Raw genomic sequence first — 20,026 nt, forward strand, 5'->3', positions numbered from 1 at the left:
AGTTGCTCTGGAGCCATGAAACAGCTGTATTATTCCAGGGTAAAGGTCCATCAAACTTGGCTCTGTCACATTTAAGCACTTATACTGTGCTCTAGAAGTTCAGCAAGGTCACTCTCAGTCAGCGGCAGAAAGGAGAATAAAAAATCACTAGCTCGGGTAGACTTAGGGTCACAGCTGAGGTCTCAGAACACATTAAATAAAGTAGTTACAGGTAACAATTTGCTCGAGCGGGCCCAGTAACGTCTCCATTGGAGACTTTGTTGTTACTGTGTTTGGCATATCGAATACGTCACGGGGAGCTTGCCAGGCTCTGCCCTGCGGGCGAGATACAGGTGCCAGTAACGTCTGCATTTGTCCCTGTCGCATGCTAGTGTAGCCCAATGGCATCTGTTCGCTCTGGGAACATGAAAAGCCTCAAACCGATCGTTCATGATCTTGATGAAGAAGTCTGACCGTCTGATAGGTGGGCGCCCATGCAGTCTTTTGACATCCCGTGGAATCCAGTCGGTAACAGCTCTAGTCCAGCTGTTGTCTTTAAATTTCATTACGTGACCAGCCCATCTGATTTTTGACACCTTGGCAAACAAGACAGCGTCCCTGATTCTTGATCGTCGACGGATGTCAGAACTCCAGATTCTTTCTCTCATTTGAGTGAAACGTGATATTCCAAGCGTAGCTCTTTGAATTCTTCTTTGGGAGACCTGAATAGCATTCTCATCCTGTTTGCGTAGGGCCCAGGTCTCTGAGGCATATGTTAATGCAGGAACAACAGTGGAATCAAAGAGATGTGCCTGGAGCCAGAGATTCTTCGTCCTCTTAGCTATTTCTTTGACGCTCTTGAAGGCGTTCCAAGCCACTCTCTTCCTCCTGCGCAGCTCGGGTGCCAGGTCATTTGTCATGTTGACTTCTCGACCTAGGTACACATAGCTGTTGCATTCGGAGATGGTCGTTCCGTTGAGAGCGAATGGGGCATCAGGAACGAAGCTGTTTCTCATAAACATTGTCTTCATAAGATTCAGCTGTAGTCCTACCTTTCCACACTCATGGTCAAAGTCGGCCAGCATTTGTGCCGCTTGGCTGATGTTTGGTGTTATTAAAACAATGTCATCAGCAAAGCGGAGGTGGTGTAGTTGCCGACCATCTATCTTCACTCCCATTCCTTCCCATTCCAGTCGTCGCATGATGTTCTTGAGGGTGGCACTGAAGAGTTTCTGTGAGATGGTATCACACTGCCGAACCCCTCTCTTGACGTCAATGATTACCTCTTTGTAGAATGGTGAGATCCTATAGTGAATCCGTAATACAGCTCACGGAGGATCTTAATGTATTGGGCTTGAATGCCCTGATTAGCTAGGGCTTCAATAACCGCTTCTGTCTCAACAGAATCAAAGGTCTTCTTTAAATCAATGAACGTTAGACAGAGCGGCAACTTGAACTCCCTAGAAACCTCAATGAGCTTGGTTATCATGTGGATATGGTCGATGGTGCTGAATCCTTTGCAGAACCCGGCTTGCTCGCATGGTTGTCCTTCATCTAGTGTTCTGCCAATCCTATTTAGGATGACTCCCAGAACGACCACCAACTGGGAGCTCTTTGGCACTATTGCAGCAACATGGGAAGATACCATTGTTGACAACATTGACGAGGAATACGATCGACTGGTACAGCACCTCCATGATTGTGTGAGGAACACCAAGAGAGCGATAGCCACAAAAAAAAATGCCTGTCTTCGAAAACTCTTGAGCTTATTCGCCAGCGTGGTTTGGCGCATGCCTCAGGCAACCACAAGTTAACGTCCGAGCTCGCAAAGCAGTGCAGAGATGCGATCAAGGAAGACCTCAAAGAGAGAAGAGCAGAAGTACTGGTAGATGTGGCAGAAAAAGTATTCATAACACCCGTCTGTCCTTCGTCAACTACAAGACCAAGATGAGTGCCCACCGACGTCCTGATGGATCTATCACATCCTCCAGAACGGCAATGGAGAACATTTTTCATGACTTCTACTCAAATCTCTTCGATAGCCATGTCCACTTGCCAACATACCAAATTTCACAGGGTGGATATGTCGTTCCCAACATTCTCCCTTCCAAAATCCGACATGCCATTTCGTTGGTAAAGAAACGAACACCACCTGGCCCAGACAATGTCAGACCTGAACACCTGAAGAACCTGCTGTCAGTACTCATCAATACACTGGTTCGGCTCTTCACATGCTACCTGTCTGAATGCAAGGTTCTGTCCCAATGGAAAACCAGCAGGACCGTACTACTGTTCAAGAAGGGAGACATCCATGACATTGGCAACTATCACCCAATCTGCCTATTGTTTGTCATCTACAAGTTGTTCACTCACCCCAAGACACATCCTGATCAAAATGACCAAAACCTTAGATAGAGACAAAATTCTGAAAGCAGCAAGATCGAAGAAAGAAATCTCCTACAAAGGAGCATCCTTAAAATTTACAGCTGATTTGTCTGATGAAACCCTCATGGCCCGAAAACAGTGGTGGGATATAGTGAAAAAACTCAATGAAATAAATGCCTCACCAAAAACACTTTGCCCAGCGAGACTCTCATTCATAACAGAAGGAACAACACACAGTTTCACAGACAAACAACAGCTCAGAAACATAGACTCAAAACAGTGGTTACAAGAACAACTAAATGGGCTTCTTTAAGGCAAGACAGGCCCCTCAAATACACCAAATTTCAACAGAAAAATGGGAAAAACCCCATAACAATAATCTCTCTCAATGTCAATGGGCTAAACGCACCAATTAAAAGACACAGAGTGGCAGGATGGATTAGAAAATTGAACCCAACATTCTGCTGCCTGCAAGAAACACATCTCAATAGTCAAAGCAAGCACAGGCTCAGAATCAAAGGCTGGAAAACAATCCTTCAGGCAAACAGCTCCCATAAAAAAGATGAGGTAGCCATCCTAATATCAGACCACATTGATTTCAGAGTGAAGAAGTTCACAAGAGACAGTGAAGGCCATTTCTTATTGATCAAGAGATCTGTACAACAGGAAGAACTTACAATACTAAATGTATATGCACCTAATAAGGGACCAGCAAACTACTTAAAACAACTACTCATATATTTGGAGAAAGACATCAATAGCAACACAATACTAGTGGGAGATTTCAACACCGCTTTATCACCTCTTGATAGATCAACCAGACTCAAGCTTAGCAAGGAAATACTTCATCTGAGGGAAAAAATGGAAGAAAGGGACTTAGTAGATATATATATATATATATATATATATATATATATATATGACACTTCATCCTCAAAAAGCTGAATACACATTCTTCTCAAGCTTACATGGAATATTCTCCAAGGTAGACCACATACTGAGCCACAAAACATACCTCCATAAAATTAAGAAGATAGAGATTGTATCAACAATATTCTCAGACCATAATTCGCTGAATTAGCAGTAAATCACACACAAAAACAGAAAACTAAATCAAACACCTGGAAATTAAACAGTGAGCTATTGAAAAGGATAAAAGAATACAGGAGTAATCATGTCCTAGATTAGACACTGAAACACATTGCACCTTGCTAAGATGATGAAAGATAAAAAATCCTATATTGACAAAAGACACAGAGAACCTAAATGCAATGTGTGAGCAAAAAATTGTTCGGTGAAATAAAGGTAAATAATAATTCATATATGCAGATAATATTAAGCAACATTTGTCAGATTCTGTTAGAACTTAACTTTTTGACAGTAATTGTTTTACGTTTTTTAGTGGAGGTCGCCCACACCCAGTAGTACTCAGGGATTCCCCATGGCTCTATGCTTAGGGGTCACTCCTGGCAGTCTTAGTCCTGGCACTCCTGGCACCCCTGTATGTGATGCGCAGCATCGAATCCAGGTCAGCTGCATGCAAGACAAGCACCATACCCACCGAACTATGGCTCCAGCACTCCAGCATTTGTTCTAAATTCTGTGAAAATTAAAAACTAATTCTAAGCACAGTGAATCTTGTTTTCATTCATTCATTCATTCATCATCCTGTTATTCGTCGATTGCCTCGAGCAGGCCCCAGTAACGTCTCTTTCATCCTAGCCCTGAGATTATATTCAAGGCTCTTTAGGAGAATGAGACCCATCATTGTTACTGGTATTTGGCATATTTGGTACGCCACGGGGAGTTTGCCAGACTCTGCCTTGTGGGCAGGCTACATTCGGTAGCCTGCAAGTTTGTCCAAAGTAGGAATGAGATAATAAGATGTCATAAAAAGATGTCCTGATAAGATGTCGCATGGCCGCGCAGTTCCGGGAGCTGGATTTTATAGTCTCTGAGTCTTGGCCGTTGATGGGATTACAGGGCGCCAGGGGGCCTGGTGGTGGGTGTGACCCCCGCCTACTGGAATTTGGAGGATCTGGGTGGAGGATGCTCGACTCCAATCCGAGTAGGCTGGGAGATCTCGGCCCCGGAACCCGCGTGGATTTGTTCCTCTGCCAGTACCTTCATGTGTGCGGAGAGTGGTCTCAGCATGTTAGTGGCTGGTCCTGGAGGTCTTCGGCTGCCGGAGCCCTGGTTGGGGCGGGGAGGAAAGCTCAACCCGCTCCCCTCCAAGGGACCCCGGTGAGGAACAGCCAGGCGCGGGGGCAGGAGACTGCACTGTTCTCGTCTGGGAGCTGGATTTTATAGTCTCTGAGTCTTGGCCGTTGATGGGATTACAGGGCGCCAGGGGGCCAGGTGGTGGGTGTGACCCCCGCCTACTGGAATTTGGAGGATCTGGGTGGAGGATGCTCGACTCCAATCCGAGTAGGCTGGGAGATCACGGCCCCGGAACCCGCGTGGATTTGTTCCTCTGCCAGTACCTTCATGTGTGCGGAGAGTGGTCTCAGCATGGTAGTGGCTGGTCCTGGAGGTCTTCGGCTGCCGGAGCCCTGGTTGGGGCGGGGAGGAAAGCTCAACCCGCTCCCCTCCAAGGGACCCCGGTGAGGAACAGCCAGGCGCGGGGGCAGGAGACTGCACTGTTCTCGTTTGGGAGCTGGATTTTATAGTCTCTGAGTCTTGGCCGTTGATGGGATTACAGGGTGCCAGGGGGCCAGGTGGTGGGTGTGACCCCCGCCTACTGGAATTTGGAGGATCTGGGTGGAGGATGCTCGACTCCAATCCGAGTAGGCTTGGAGCTCTCGTTTAGCATGCACTAAAATAAAGGATGATGTCGGAGCTATATGATATAGAAATCAAAGTCATGGCTTGGTCTGCTTCTCTTTGCTCCTTGTCATCATGGCAGAAGGAACACTTTGAGGCCTCAGGTGTGGCTGTGAGTCCCATGATGTCCCAGGTATGACTGTGAGTCCCATGATGACCCAAGTGTGGCTTTGAGTCCCTTAATGCCCTAGGTGTAACTATGAGTCTTATGATGCCCTAGGTGTGACCATGAGTCCCATGATGCCCCAAGTGTGGCTGTGAGTCTCATGATGGTAAAGGTGTTGCTATGAGTCCCATGATGCTCCAGGTGTGACTGTGAGTCCCTTGATGCCCCAGGTGTGACTGAGTCCCTTGATGCCCCAGATGTGACTGTGAGTCCCATGATAGTACAGGTGTGACTGTGAGTCCTATGATGCCCCAGTTGTGACTGTGAGTCCCTTGATCGCCCATGTGTTGTGGCTGTGAGTCCTATGATGGCCTCGGTGTGACTGTGAGTTCCTTGTTGGCCCAGGTGTGACTGTGAGTCCCTTGGTGGCGCAGGTGTGGCTGTGAGTTCCTTGGTGACCCAGGTATGACTGTGAGTCCCTTGATGGCCGAGGTGTGACTGTGAGTCCCAGTCTCTGCTCTGCAGCTGCTGTCACCATCACACTGTGACTTCAGTTATTGACTCACACTTTCATTGATTTTAATAATCTGAGGAATTATTAAATTAATAGCTCTAGCTACATTGTCCAACACCTCACAACCTCCCAAGCTATCACTGGGAGGATTTTTCTTTGAAATTTTGAGATCACAATAGTCTATAATTGAATTTTTTATTTTCTTTTCAGGGGAAGATGTGTGCCAGAATTTGTCAACATCTCCCATTTTTATTGCAATAAATATTTTTCCTAAAGGGTACATCTGGATATCTTAAAAGAAAAATATTGCTCCTGGTGGTTTTTATGGGAGTCTTCTGAGGCAGGGGAGCAAATTCAGTGAGTGCCCCACATAGCAAAGTGTGCGCTATCTTACAGACTTTCTATTGGTAATTTTATAGGTAAAGTGTAATCTGGTCCATTTAAAATTACTAAAATGCACTAAAAATAAATGGCCAATCTTTTAAAACTTTCAGTTAGAATCTGAATCTCCACAGAAAAATGGATGACACCTAGGTCTAGAGTAACTCAGGTGTAACCTTGGTGGTCAGTAGCAACTAACAAACTTAATAAATCATCTTAAAACCTACTTGGAGCTTCCAAGGTAGCATCGCTTGAACTGATCTTCACAGAGACAAGGGGATCAATAGGTATCAGTCCCCCTTTTATATTGTTACCAAATAAGAAAATTACATTCAGGATTTGATAAAATTGTCTTCCATTTTTTGAAAAAGGAGAAATAAAATCGTATTTTATGCTCAGAGACTATAAAAACCAGCTCCCGGAACCTTATTATGACATCTTATTATCTCATTCCCACTTTGGACAAACTGGCAGGCTACCAAATGTAACCTGCCCACACGGCAGAGTCTGGCAAACTCCCTGTGGTGTACCCAATATGCCAAATACCAGTAACAATGATGGGTCTCATTCTCCTAAAGAGCCTTGAATATAGCACTTTCTTAAATATCTCAGGGCTAGGATGAAGGAGACGTTACTGGGGCCTGCTTGAGGGAACCAACGAATAACAGGATGGTCGTGATTCGTGATGCTTCTTAATAATTTTTCATTTGTTAGTACTGAAACGCTATTTTAGACCTCAGTATTTCTAAATTCTGTTTAACTCAATTGCAAGAATTCTTAATGGAGAGAGGGAGAGAGAGAAAACTGGAAATAGGAGACTAAGAAATGTTCACCTTAATTTTTCAAATTATCCCTGAAAAGACATTAAATATCTACCATGGGCCAAGATATTTGACATATATTTAATTCTTACAATAATGATGTTGTGAGGAGAGAGAGCTGTATCCCCATTTTATTCACACAGAATTGGAAATAATCATCAGACAAGTTAGGTGACTCTATAACGTATTCTAAATGGCAGAGCTAGAACTCTAATTGCTTTTGGAAAAGTGGACAGTCAAGGATGTTCATTACAGAATGATTTATATTAGCAACAGAGTTTAAGAGATCATAACTAGAAGAATAGTCATTGTTGGTAGTACTATAGCACTGTCCTCTCTTTCATCAATTTGCTCAAGCAGGCACCAATAACGTCCCCATTGTGAAACTTACTGTTACTGTTTTTGGCATATCAAAAACTCCCTGGGGAGCTTTCCCTGCAGGCTGGATACTCTCTTTAGCTTGCTGGGCTCTCCAAGAAGGGCGGAAATATTGAACCCAGTTCGGCCGTGTCGGGCATATGCAAGGCAAATGCCTTAGCCACTGTGCTATCGCTCCAGCCAAATATTTTACATGTTAAATCTGTGAAGAAATATTCATGGATAAAAAACAAAAAATTAATACGTTCAAGTACCAATAATGTGTTGCAATGTTGCCTACATCTCTCTCTCTTTCTCTCTCTCTCTCTCTCTCTCTCTCTCTTGTTTTTTATATTTTACATTGGGTTACACTACCATAAGACAGGGATTGAATGGAGATGTTACTGGTGCCTGCTTGAGCAAATCGATGACAAGTGACAAGTGACATGATAATTTTATTTAAGTATAATTTCTGCTTATTGTTTTCATCCATGGAGTATGAATTTGAAGAGATTATTTTGGATACTTACATTATATTAATTTTTATACTACAGGAAATACATTTCCTTTTTTGTAGAATCTAAGCAAACTGTTTTTGTTACCTTATTGAAAATATGGACACTAGGGACCCAGCAAAACTTTTCTCTGGAATTAGACCCTGGTGGCACAGAGAAAAAGTTAGGAGTTTATGGTTTCAAACCTAGAAATCTTCTCTGTTTTCCAAGTATCTCACAGTATCTTCTATCGCAGTGCATAGTGTACTTCAATTTAACACCTGTTACTTTATAATTTTCATCATTTTTATTATTTTATTCTCATTTAACATTTTCCTTTTATCTGATACAACATATGAGATGCATAAATTAAAGTCGAGGTGTGTTGTTAGAAGGAGAATAACGGTATTACCTTCGTTTTCAAAATAAAAAGTTCAGTATTCTCTGTGATAAAAGTAGATTTGAAAAGTCAATAAGTCTTAACATTTCTAGTTGCCTCAGGACAATCTAATAAAAAATTTATAATCATCTCTGATCCACAGTTCATAGATGAAAGGCTACTTTTATTGTATTATCAAAAGCTAACTCTTGCTCTAGAGGATCTGGATACTTAGCTCTGGCTGAGAAAATTCTCTATTTCATTAATGTCGATAACATGAAAAAGCGTTACATGGAGTTGAATGGCAATAATATCAGACTGTCTGGTGCTATTAAATAATAGGAATTTTTTCCTTTGAATCTCAATTTTTTTATTAAAACACTAGCTTTATCCACAATCAATTCAACAAAGGTTTATCTGCCAAATATTGGCAAGTAATGTTGAAGATATGTGTGTAGGATGTATAGAAAATGGATAGACACTCTCATTGCCATAGTGCTAATGTTCTGGTAGAAGAAACAAGAATGAAATTATAATAAATTTTGTAATGTTATTAAAAGGACTCCAGTGATGTGATTTATGGTATACATATGAGCACACAGCTACTTTTGATCAGTCACCCGTGAGGTTCTCTCACTTACCTTCTGTGTAAAATTGTATTCCATGCAAGAGGAAGTAGAAAGTCTAGGTGCTTTTTTCGGGAATTGAATGGTTTGTATAGAAAGAAATAAATGTGTAGAGAGAAAGAATTAGATCAGAGGATTTGACAAGTGAATACTAAATCTCATGGGTTAGTGTAAAAGTTTGCATTTATTCTAAGCTCAAAAGAATGCCAACATTTAAATGTTAGAGAGTGATATAGTCTGTTTTACATTTTCAAAACCTTTCTCTGGCAGCTATCTGTAGAGGGAATGCTTTTAAATAGTAAAAATCAGGACCCCGAAGGCCCCCTTTCTGGCCAAGGCCCCTATGGAGCACCTAGCTGTGTGGGGGGGGACCCCCACAAGTCCTAAGAGCACCAGAAATGAGCTTTAAGCCCCGCTTGAAGGCACTGAAGCGACCTGCCACCCCCTGCACAGGTCAGGCGGCTGGTGGGTGTGGCCTCTAGGTCAGTAGCAGCCATGGATATTTTTCCCTTTCCCAGTATTTTGGATTCATACCTCAGCCTTCCTTACCTAATTCTGAAGAGAACATCTTGGCTATCCCAACCACATTAGGCCTATAGTCTACTAGCCTATTCCAATCAAAATACTTCCCCCGAAGACCAAAATAACAGTGAGCACAAAGAATTAAACAATTCCAACGAAAAAGAATACATCCCCTGAAGCTACACTAGTGGCCCCACATAAGGAACAGAGGAGCACTGAAGAAGTAGAATTCTTAAAGGGGTAAAAAGAGACCACCATCGACCCAGCCCATCAAGAATCCTCCCTTGCAGCGAGAGGGGGGGTCACTGATAGTGAACTGGAGGGACCCACCTCCATATTACTACAGCAACATGAAGAAACAGTGCAGATCCCCCAAACAAGGAGTGGATAAAGAAAAGATCCCTGAAGTTTCACCAGGAAATTCCCACAAATATAGTCTATCAGACAAAAAAATCAGAGATGAAATTTTGAGGATGTTCAATGAGCTCAAAAAAATGGTGGAACAGGCATCTAGCAAACTAAAGTAAGAAATAAAAGAAACAGTGGAACAGAGAGCCAACAAGGTACAGGAGGAAGTGAGAAAGGAAAGGGGAAAATTACAAGTAGAAGTTCAGTATACGAAATAAAAAACTGAGTGTGCTCCCTCAACAGTAGAATGACAACAGCTGAAGATAGAATCAGTGAGCTTGAAGATGAGCTGCAGAAAGCATACAGGAAACAAGATATAATGGAAAAAGACCTCAAAATAGCACTCGGGTGAATAAGAGAACTAGGAGATGAAATCAAGAGGAATAGAAGAATTATCAGAGTACCAGAAGGAGAGGGAGGCAATCCCAATGAAGTAGCAACAGTTAAAGATATCATCACTGAGAAGTTCCCAGAGTTGAAGAATGCAGGCATTGAGATCCAAAGAGCCCAAAGGGTACCAACTAGAAGAGACCCTTATAAAAAGATTTTAAAACATATAATGATCATAATGACAGATGCCATGGATAGAGACACAGTACTGCCAGCAGAAAGGTCAAATAAGGAACTCTCATACAAAGGAACACCCCTTAGATTTACAGCACAGTTATCAGAGGAAATCGTCCGAGCCCGAAGACAATGGGGAAATATAGTGAAAAAACTCAACGAAATGAACACCTCACCAAGAATGCTTTGTCTGGCTAAACTCTCACTCAAACTTGAGGGAACTGTCTACTATTTCATGGATAAATAACAGCTCAGGAACTTCATAGACTAAAACCAAACTTAAAAGAAGGACTAAAGGGACTACCGTAAGACAAGAAAAACCCCTACAAGCACAACAAGACTCTATGGAAATGGCACAAAATCCCATGACAATAGTCTCTCAATGTCAATGGTCTAAATGCACTAATTAAGAGACACAGAGTAGCAAAATGGGTTAGAAAACTGAACTCAGCATTCTGGTGCCTAGGGGAAACACATCTGAACTGTCAGAGAAGAAACAGTCACGGAGTCAAAAGATAGAAAAATCCTTCAAGCAAACAACTCCTTCAAAAAAGCTGGAGCGGCCATACTAGTATCTGACAACATAGATATCAGGCTGAAAAAGATTAGAAAGTACAGCAAAGGCCATTTTTTAGTAATCAAGGGATTTGTACATCAGGAAGAAATGACACTCCTAAACATATACGCACCCAATGAAGGGCCAACAAAATACTTTAAAAAACTACTAATAAACTTTAAGGAGGACATTGGTAGCAATACAATAGCAGTCCAAGACTTCAACACTACCCTATCACCTCTTGACAGATCAACCAGACTAAAACTCAGCAAGGAAGTACCGGCTTTAAAGGAAAAATGGAAGCGAGAGGGCTAATAGATGTATAAAGAGCTTTTCACTCGCCCCCCCCCCCCCAAAAAAAAAGAATACACAGTCTTTCTCAGTGCACATGGAATATCCTCAGAGAGACTATGCACTGGGGTTCAAAACATACCTTAATGGAATCAGAATAATAGAAATTGTATAAACTCTCTTTTTCAGACCACTGTGGGTGATTAACTTCTATCTTCAGGTCCACTGAAGATAGAAGTTATTAATCACACACAGAAACAGAGAATCAAATTGAACACCTGGAAATGAAACAACTCAGTGTTGAACAATGAGTGAGTGAGAGAGGAAATCAAAAGATACCTGGAAACAAATGAGAATGAAGACACAAACTACCAGAACTTGTGGGACGCAGCCTAAGCTGTGTTGATGGGAAAATTTATAGCTCTGTAAGCATTTCTCAGGAAAGTTGAAAGGGTTCACATAAATAAACTGACTTCACAGTTCAAGATCGTAGAACAGGTCCAACAAAAGGAGCACAAATGAGGCAGGAGGATAATGATCACGATCACAATCATCTTGTTGATCATTGATTTCCTCGAGCAGGCACCAGTAACGTCTCCTTTGTCCTAGCCCTTGAGATTTTAGAAAGTGCCATATTCAAGGCTCTTTCAGAGTCAGGAGAATGAGACCCATCCTTGTTACTGGTTTTTGGCATATTGAGTATGCCATGGGGAGTTTGCCAGACTCTGCTGTGTGGGCAGGATGCTCTCAGTAGCCTGGCGGGTTCTCCAGGTAAGAACTAGATAATAAAATGTCATGTGGCCATGAATGTGGCTGTGCACTTCCAGGAGCTGGGTTTTATAGTATCTGGGTCTTGGCCGTTGATGGGATTACCTGGCGCCAGGGACAGTTGGTAGGTGTGATGCCTACCTATGGAAGATGGGGGATCTGAGTGGGGGAGGCCCAGTCCCGATCCAAGAATGCTTGGAGATCTTAGCCTCGGGACCCGCGTGCCTGTGTTTCTCTGCCGGTTCCTTCATGCATGTGTAGAGCGGTCTCAGCATGGATGTTGATGGAAAAATTTATAGCTCTGCAAGCATTTCTCAGGAAAGTTGAAAGGGCTTACAGAAATAAGCTGACTTAACAGTTCAAGGTCTTAGAACAGGTTCAACAAAAGGAGCGCAAACAAGGCAGGAGGAAGGAAATAATAAAACAGAAGAAAATAACGGCGTGGAAACCCAAAAAGTTATCCAGAAGATCAATGAAACAGGAGCTGGTTCTTTGAGAAAATATTAAAGATTGATAAACCACTAAAAGACTCAGAAAGGAAAAGAACCCTAATAAACTGAATCAAAAATGAGAAGGGGACATCACAACAGAAACCAAAGAAATTCAAAAGATCATCAGAGGCTACTTTGAAAGTCTGTATGCCACAAAACAAGAGAACCTAGAAGAAATGGATAGATTCCTGGATTCCTATAATCTCCCAAAGCTGAATCAAGAAGATCTAGAGTACCTGAGTAGACTTATTAACATCAAGGAAATTGAAACTGTAATCAAAAGTCTTCCCAAAAACAAAAGCCCAGGTCCAGATGGATTCACTAGCAAGTTCTTCCAACACTTAAAGAGTATTACTGCCAGTCTTTTTCTAACTTTTCCCGGAAATGAAGAAACAGAAACACTCCCAAACAGTTTCTGTGAAGCACATATCACCCTAATACCAAAAATAAACAGAGACACCACAAAAAAAAAGAAAGAAAATTACAGGCCGATATCACTAATGAACAGAGATGCAAAGATACTCAACAAAATATTAGCAAATAGAATCCCACAAGTCATCAAAAAGATCATACACCATGACCAAGTGGAATTCATCCTGGGGATGCAAGGATGGTTTAACATTTGCAAGTCAATCATCATAATCCATCATATCAATAAAAGTGAAGACAAAAATCATATGATCATATCAATAGATGCAGAGAAAGCATTTAACATGATCCAGTACCCGTTTATGATGAAAACTCTCACAAAAATGGGAATCGAAGGAACTTTTCTCAATATAGTCAGAGCCATCTACCACAAGCCTACGGCAAGCATTATCCTCAATGGGGGAAAAACTAAGAGTCTTCCCTCTAAGATTAGGGACAAGACAAGGATGCCCACTCTCATCATTACTATTCAGTATAGTTCTGGAAGTACTTGCCATAGCAATTAGGCAAGAAAAAGACATTAAGGGCATCCAAATAGGAAAGGAGAAATCAAACTCTCACTATTTGCAGATGACATGATACTATATTTAGAGAACCCTAAAGCCTCAACCACGGAAATCCTAGAAACAGTAAACTTGTATAGTAAAGTGGCAGGCTATAAAATCAATACCCAAAAGTCCATGGCTTTCCTGTATGCAAATAATGAAAGAGAATAAAGTGACATAAAAAAGGCAATCCCTTCACATTCATGCCTCAGAAAATCAAGTTCATCGGAATCAGCTTACCTAAGGAGGTAAAGGACCGTACAAAGAAAACTACAAAACGCTACTTCAAGAAATAAAAGAGGACACAATTAAATAGAAACACATCTCCTGCTCATGGATTGCGAGAATTCACATTTTCAAAATGGCCTTACTCCCCAAAGCATTATAATGATCACATTAAATGTGATCACTATAAGGGTACCCATGATATTCTTCAAAGAAATTGATCTAACACTCCTGAAGTTCATATAGGAAAACAAGCCCCCACAAACAGCTAAAGTAATTCTCAGGGAAAAAAAAGAGATAGTGGGGTATCACCTTCCCCAACTTCAAACTATATTATAAAGCGGTAATGATTAAAATGGCATGGTACTGGAAAAAAAACAGACCCACAGAGCAGTGGAATATGATTGAACATCCTTACACATACCCTCAAATATATGAGCGTATAATCTTTGATAAGGGAACAAAAGATGTAAAGAGGAGCAAGTAAAGCCTCTTTAACAAATGTTGCTGGCAAAACTTGACAGCTACATGTGAAAAATATGGGTGCAGACCTCTACCTAACATCAGGAACAAAAGTCAGATCAAAATGGAATAAAGACCTCAACATCAGACTAGAATCCATCAGGTATATTGAAGTAAAGCTTGGCAAAACCCTCTACAACATTGAAGCTAAAGGTATATTCAAGGTCGAAACACCATTGACCAAACAAGTGGAAATAGATATAAATGGAACTATCTTAAACTAATAAGTTTCTGTACCTCAAAGAAACATTGACCAGAATACAAAGAGAGTCTACGGAATGGGAAAGGATATTTACCTAGTACTTATCTAACGTATTCTAGAGACCAAAATCAGTTACAACAAGTAACTGGTGCCTGCTCAAGCTTACCGATGAACAACAGGAGGACATTGTTACCCATCTGATAAGGGGTTAATATCAATGATATTGATATTAATATCAATGATATTAATATCAAGGATTCAAGGCACTGTATCTACAAGAAGAAAACATCCAATACCATGAGAAAATGGGGAGATGAAATGAACAGAAACTTTTTCAAAGAAGAAATCCAAATGGACAAAAGGCATATGAAAAAATGCTCTTCATCACAAATCATCAGGGAGATGCAGATCAAACCAACAGTGAGATTTCATCTCACACCCCAGAGACTGGTCCACATCCAAAAGAGCAAAAGCAACCAGAGTTGGTGAGGGTGTGGGGAGAAAGAGACCCTATTGCTGCTGGTGGGAATGCTGACTGGTTCAGTCTTTTTTGAAAACAATATGACGTTTCTCAAAAAACTAGAAATACCACTTTGGGCATTTATCCTGGAGATGCAAAAAAGTACAGTAGAAATGACATTTGAACTTGTATTTTTATCGCAGCTCTATTTATAATAGCTAGAATCTGAAAAAAAAAAACCCCAAGTGCCCGAGAACAGACGACTGGTTAAAGAAACTTTTGTATGTCAACACGATAAAATACTATGAAGCTGTTGGAAAAAAGAAGTCATGATATTTGCATACAATTGGATCAACATGGAGTGTAACATGATAAGTGAAATTTGTCAGAAAGAGAGGGACAGACATAAAAGGATGGCACTTATTTGTGTAATGTAACGTAACATAATAGACAAACACCTAAGGACAATTGAAAGAAGGGTCTGGAGATCTGCCCCACAGCTTGATAGCTGATCTCATGCGCTGGGGGAAAAGGTAGCTGGGATGAGTAACTCCTGTGCATTGCCGGTGTGACCCAAAAAGCAAAAAAAAAAAAAAAAACAATGGTAGCTGGGATGAAGAGAGGACCACTAAATTAATGATGGTTGAAGGGATTGCTTGGGATAGTAGATGCACGTTGAAAGTAGACTAGGGACCAAATATGATGACTGCTTGTTACCTGTATTGCAAACCATAATACCCAAAAGAACAGAGAGAATAAGAGGGATCATGCCTTCCACAGAGGCAGGAGGTGGGAAGGGGTGGGGTTGGGGGGATGGATACTGGGAACATTGGTGGTGGAGAATGGGCACTGGTGGACGGATGGGTGCTTGAACATTGTTTGACTGAAATATAATCATGAAAGTCTGTAAGTCTGTAAATGTATCTCACGATGATTCATTAAAATAAAAAAGTAAGAATCAAAGCATGGAAAAATCAAAAGTAATACAAGTAGGAAGTAGGAAATTTTGGAATACTCTACAGTCTTTAGTGCAGAAGACAATTCATACCAGAATGGTGACTTAGATTGGTCAGCTTGAAGTTGGGAGTGGTAAGTTAGCATATGATATTTATTTGCTATTTTATCTAGAGCCTAAGCTCAATTTAGCTTAATCTAAATTTAAGAAATTTAGATCTTAAATTTCTTAGAATGTTTATTTTGTTCATTATAGTATCCTCATGCCGAAAATAGCATCAATACACAGTTAATGCTTAAAATTATTTGTGGAATACATAAAATTAATTGAAGATAAGATGTATTGATAGAGTAGATGATGAAAACATATTGAATGTTTTTCTATTTTTCAATGTCTTTGTATTTTTATACCTTCTCAGTGAGTTATATGCAAGATTTTGATAAGTAAGTGAAGGGAAGCAGAAGGTTATGAAACACGGAGGGAGAAAGTGTAAAGCATTGTAGAACATTGGGAAAATCACAGGCCACTTGAGGTTTGGGGAGATACATTTAAAATGGGACCAGTTAACACAGTATGGATTTTCTTCTAGATACTTAACTTAAGGTGCAGACAAGGGATGAGAGAGGTATAGAGTTGATCAGATTATGTGTTTTGTCTGACATGTACAATGGCAGACAAGAGCAAAGCCGCTGGTGTAATATGAATGTCCGTACTTATACTAATGGATCACAATATTCAAGCCAAGTAAGAGCTTGAGAAATAAAAAGTAAGCACACGCTGGGGGAGAAGCAGCTCAGATAGAGAGGGGAGCACCAAGTAAAGGGTGTTGGGAGGATCCTCCCAGGATGAGAGATGCATGCTGAAAGCAGACTATAGACCAAACATGATTGCCACTCAATGCATCTTTTGCACCCAAAAGGAGAGAGAGAACAAAAGGGAATGCCCTGCCACAGGGAGGTTGGGGGGGGGTATGCTGGGAGCATTGGAGGTGGGGAATGGGCACTAGTGTAGGGATGGGTACTCAAGCATTGTATAACTGAAACCCAAGCACAAAAATTTCTAAGTCTACAATTGTACCTCATGGTGTTTCACTAATAAATTTTTTTAAAAGAGTGTTGTTTGAAATACATTTTTTAAAAATTGGTACAATGGATGGCAATGATAATGTTCATAGGAATGTTTTCTGGAGAAGTGTAGGGTAAGAGTGTTGAGAAACCAGGAAGGAAAAGGCAAGAAGATTGGACTGAGCATCTGCATGGATGTTGAAGTTGTTAAAATGGTTGGAATGGTAGTCAAGTTTCAGTTGCTAAAATATGCTAAAACATTTTAGTATGGGAGTGACTAAGAGGTGGCAAGGAGATCCCCACAAAAGTTTCAGGCTGATGGAAGCATTTCAGAGCATCTGTGATTTTAAAGGAGAAATGGTTGAAGTGGCAAAGAACAGCCACTAGAACAAACACTGGTCACTATCAGAGCAGACTGTGACAGAGTGAGGCAGTCATTAGATGCTCAGGATTCTGTTCTACCAAGAAGAAAAGAGAACAGGCAGGCTTAGTTTAAATTGAGTAAATTAATAGCCTTTTGTAGGAAAACTTTTAACAAAAATGTCTTGAGTTATGCTTGATTTTTGCACATTCGAACAGTAGTTCATAGCTTTTCTTGTGGGCCACACCAGCTTTCTTTGCCTTTTTTTTTCAGTAGTTGTGGGGCTGGGCAGGGATGTTCACGGGTTATGTTCAGGAGGTCTAAGGGTACCTCCTGGCAGTGTGCAGTGCCCCAGGATCATACAGTTCCAGAAGGGAGCCGGGTCAGCCGCAAGCAGGGAATGAATCTGAGCTCTGTCACAGTCTTCCTGGCTTCTCAATGATTGTTCTTGGGGTTAGCATAGCTTTGGGGGTCAAATCTCATCAAGCAAGGCCATGCCGGCATTAGTACTGATACTTAGAAAACAGGGTCACATTCATGTGTCCATTCAAAATGCAGGTTTTGTTTTTTCCAGGAAGAATTTGAGGAGTGTTGTTCTGAACTTTACATAATGTATTCTGGTCAGAATTGAAATAGAAAATTAGCCAAAGAAGCCAGAGAAAGAATAGTGAGGTTAAGAAAAAATCATAGCATGAATTCCTGCAAAAAAAAAAAAATGAAGTGAGGTTTAGTGACAGCGCTGCTGTGTCTGACAGTGCTGTGGCTGACACACCTGACGCTCACCGTGAGCGTTTCTTGGTGCAAGGCATAGACCTAAGAGGCTTTGCGTAGACCAAGTGACTGAGTCCAGTGGAAATCTAGAGTTACGGCCCCTGTCTCTCCTTTCCTCCCGTGTTTCAGCACATTCACCACTTCTGTCTCCATCCATCATTCCTGCAGTGCAGACACAGCTCTCACAACATGCTGCGTCTTTACGGACCATGCACAGCTCCTGTGCTCATTGTTCTCTGCCAGACTCCTGCTGCACTGCCGTCTCCATGCTCCCTTCCCTGGAACAGCCCTGTGCTGCCTGCTCTCAGTAAGACACTCTACTCCCACTTCCCCTGACTGTCTCCAGGCTCACCACCCTGGGATTGTGCCCCTCACTAAAACACAATCTCGTTGGTCCTGGTCACACTTTGTTTTCTGGAAAACCTACACCAAAATGTATTATCTTAATTAAAATTTGAGTTAAATGTACACATTTACATTTTTATCGTGTTTTTTTATGATTGTAAATTATGAGCAACGAAAATTGCTAGATACTGAAGGTATATTTTATAGGTGTCATTATTGTAGTGCTGGTTTGATAGAGCCATCTGTTGTTGCATCTCATGATTCTAATTATAGTAGCTCTTGGAAGTTAATTGCAAGTATCAGTAACGACTATTCGGATAGCCGCCCATTGATTTTTTGTGGCTTGCTTGATAATTATTTTCTAGGAAAATCATTAATTACAAATTGCAATGACAAAACCCAAATCTTCTCCTGCACTCCCCAGGAGCCTGGAAAGTTCAAAGCAGGAAGGAAATACTAACCTCTGGGACATCAGGATATTGGGAGGGTGTGATGCAGTGGCTGTCAGGACACACCTGCAGAGCGCCCTGTATCTGACCCCAGCAGTAGGCAGCCTAGGAATGCAAAACAAACGGCCTTTCCTTAGTGTCAGAGACTGACTGGCCCAGTTTTTAATTCATTCAGTCATGTGTATGTACATTTTATTTGGTATACTTCTTCCTTTTAATTCTAATTTTTGCCCATTTTCTTGGCTGAGAACACTGAATATTAAACAGTAGTTGTTTCAGAGAACAAGACACATTTATTAAATTTTCAAAGAATTTTTTCTTGGTTAAATTTTGTACTGGAGAATAAAAATCAAGTAAATGAATGCTGTATATCATCATCTTAAAATCTGTGTTTGACCCCCTGTTTCTTCCCCAGAGGAAAAACAGGTAGAATTCATTCTCGTTTGTGTTTTTGTGTATGTGCTCGTGGATTGAGCCTTCATAAATGTACAGTAGGTGCTGTACTGCTGACCTGTATCCCTGGCCCTCACTCTTCAGTACAGAGACAACTCCTAGTTCTCTCCCAAAAAGCTTGACAGAAGATTACACTTAAGTCTCTTAAATTTGTTTATAAAATCATGCAGTCTGACAGTCTGAGCATTCTGGGTAGCTTCAGATAGTAGAGCCCTGTTCAAGAGCAGGTTCTATTGATATATTGCTTAATGTGTTTTGTTGATAGCTGCCGGCAGCCGAAACTAACCTGGAAAACTTAAGTAGAATAGGAGCGTAGTGTTTGTCTAATGGACAGTTCAGAGAGGGAAGCAGTGCTTATTTTCAACTCACAAATGTTATCTTTTTTCTCCCCGTCTTCCTTTTTATTTTCAGCTAAGTGGTAACCACATGGTATTAAAACCAGTGACCACTGGTAATGAGAGATGTTATTCTCTCTTTTATTTTGCTCTCATGGCTTCAGAGAAAAAGAAGTTCTTATTTTTCAGTCACTTAAGCAGCGCTTCTGTGGAGAACACTTTTTGCATGGCTTTTGCCTGATGACTCTCCCTGGGCCCGGATCATAGTGCTCTGATGGGCTGGGCAGTGTTGGACACTACCTCTGGGTCTCACAGGCAGTGGACAAGGCTTCCTGGCTGGGGAGCGGGATTCAGGAAAGAAAGGAAGAGATGGAAGTGGGGAGCAGAGGTGAATGTTCATCTCCATGGTGATGGGCTGACCTTTCCTAGAGGGGAGAGTGAGGGT

General features: G+C 41.4%; 1 protein-coding gene across 1 annotated transcript in view; it reads left to right on the forward strand.

Moving 5' to 3' along the window:
• Positions 1–20,026, forward strand: part of CAMK4 (calcium/calmodulin dependent protein kinase IV) — a 290,358-nt gene that overhangs the window by 151,380 nt on the left and 118,952 nt on the right. The gene's annotated exons all lie outside the window — the stretch shown is intronic.

The sequence above is a fragment of the Sorex fumeus genome, unplaced genomic scaffold, assembly GCF_029834395.1.
Source record: "Sorex fumeus unplaced genomic scaffold, SorFum_2.1 ptg000131l, whole genome shotgun sequence".
Classification (NCBI taxonomy): Eukaryota; Metazoa; Chordata; class Mammalia; order Eulipotyphla; family Soricidae; genus Sorex; species Sorex fumeus.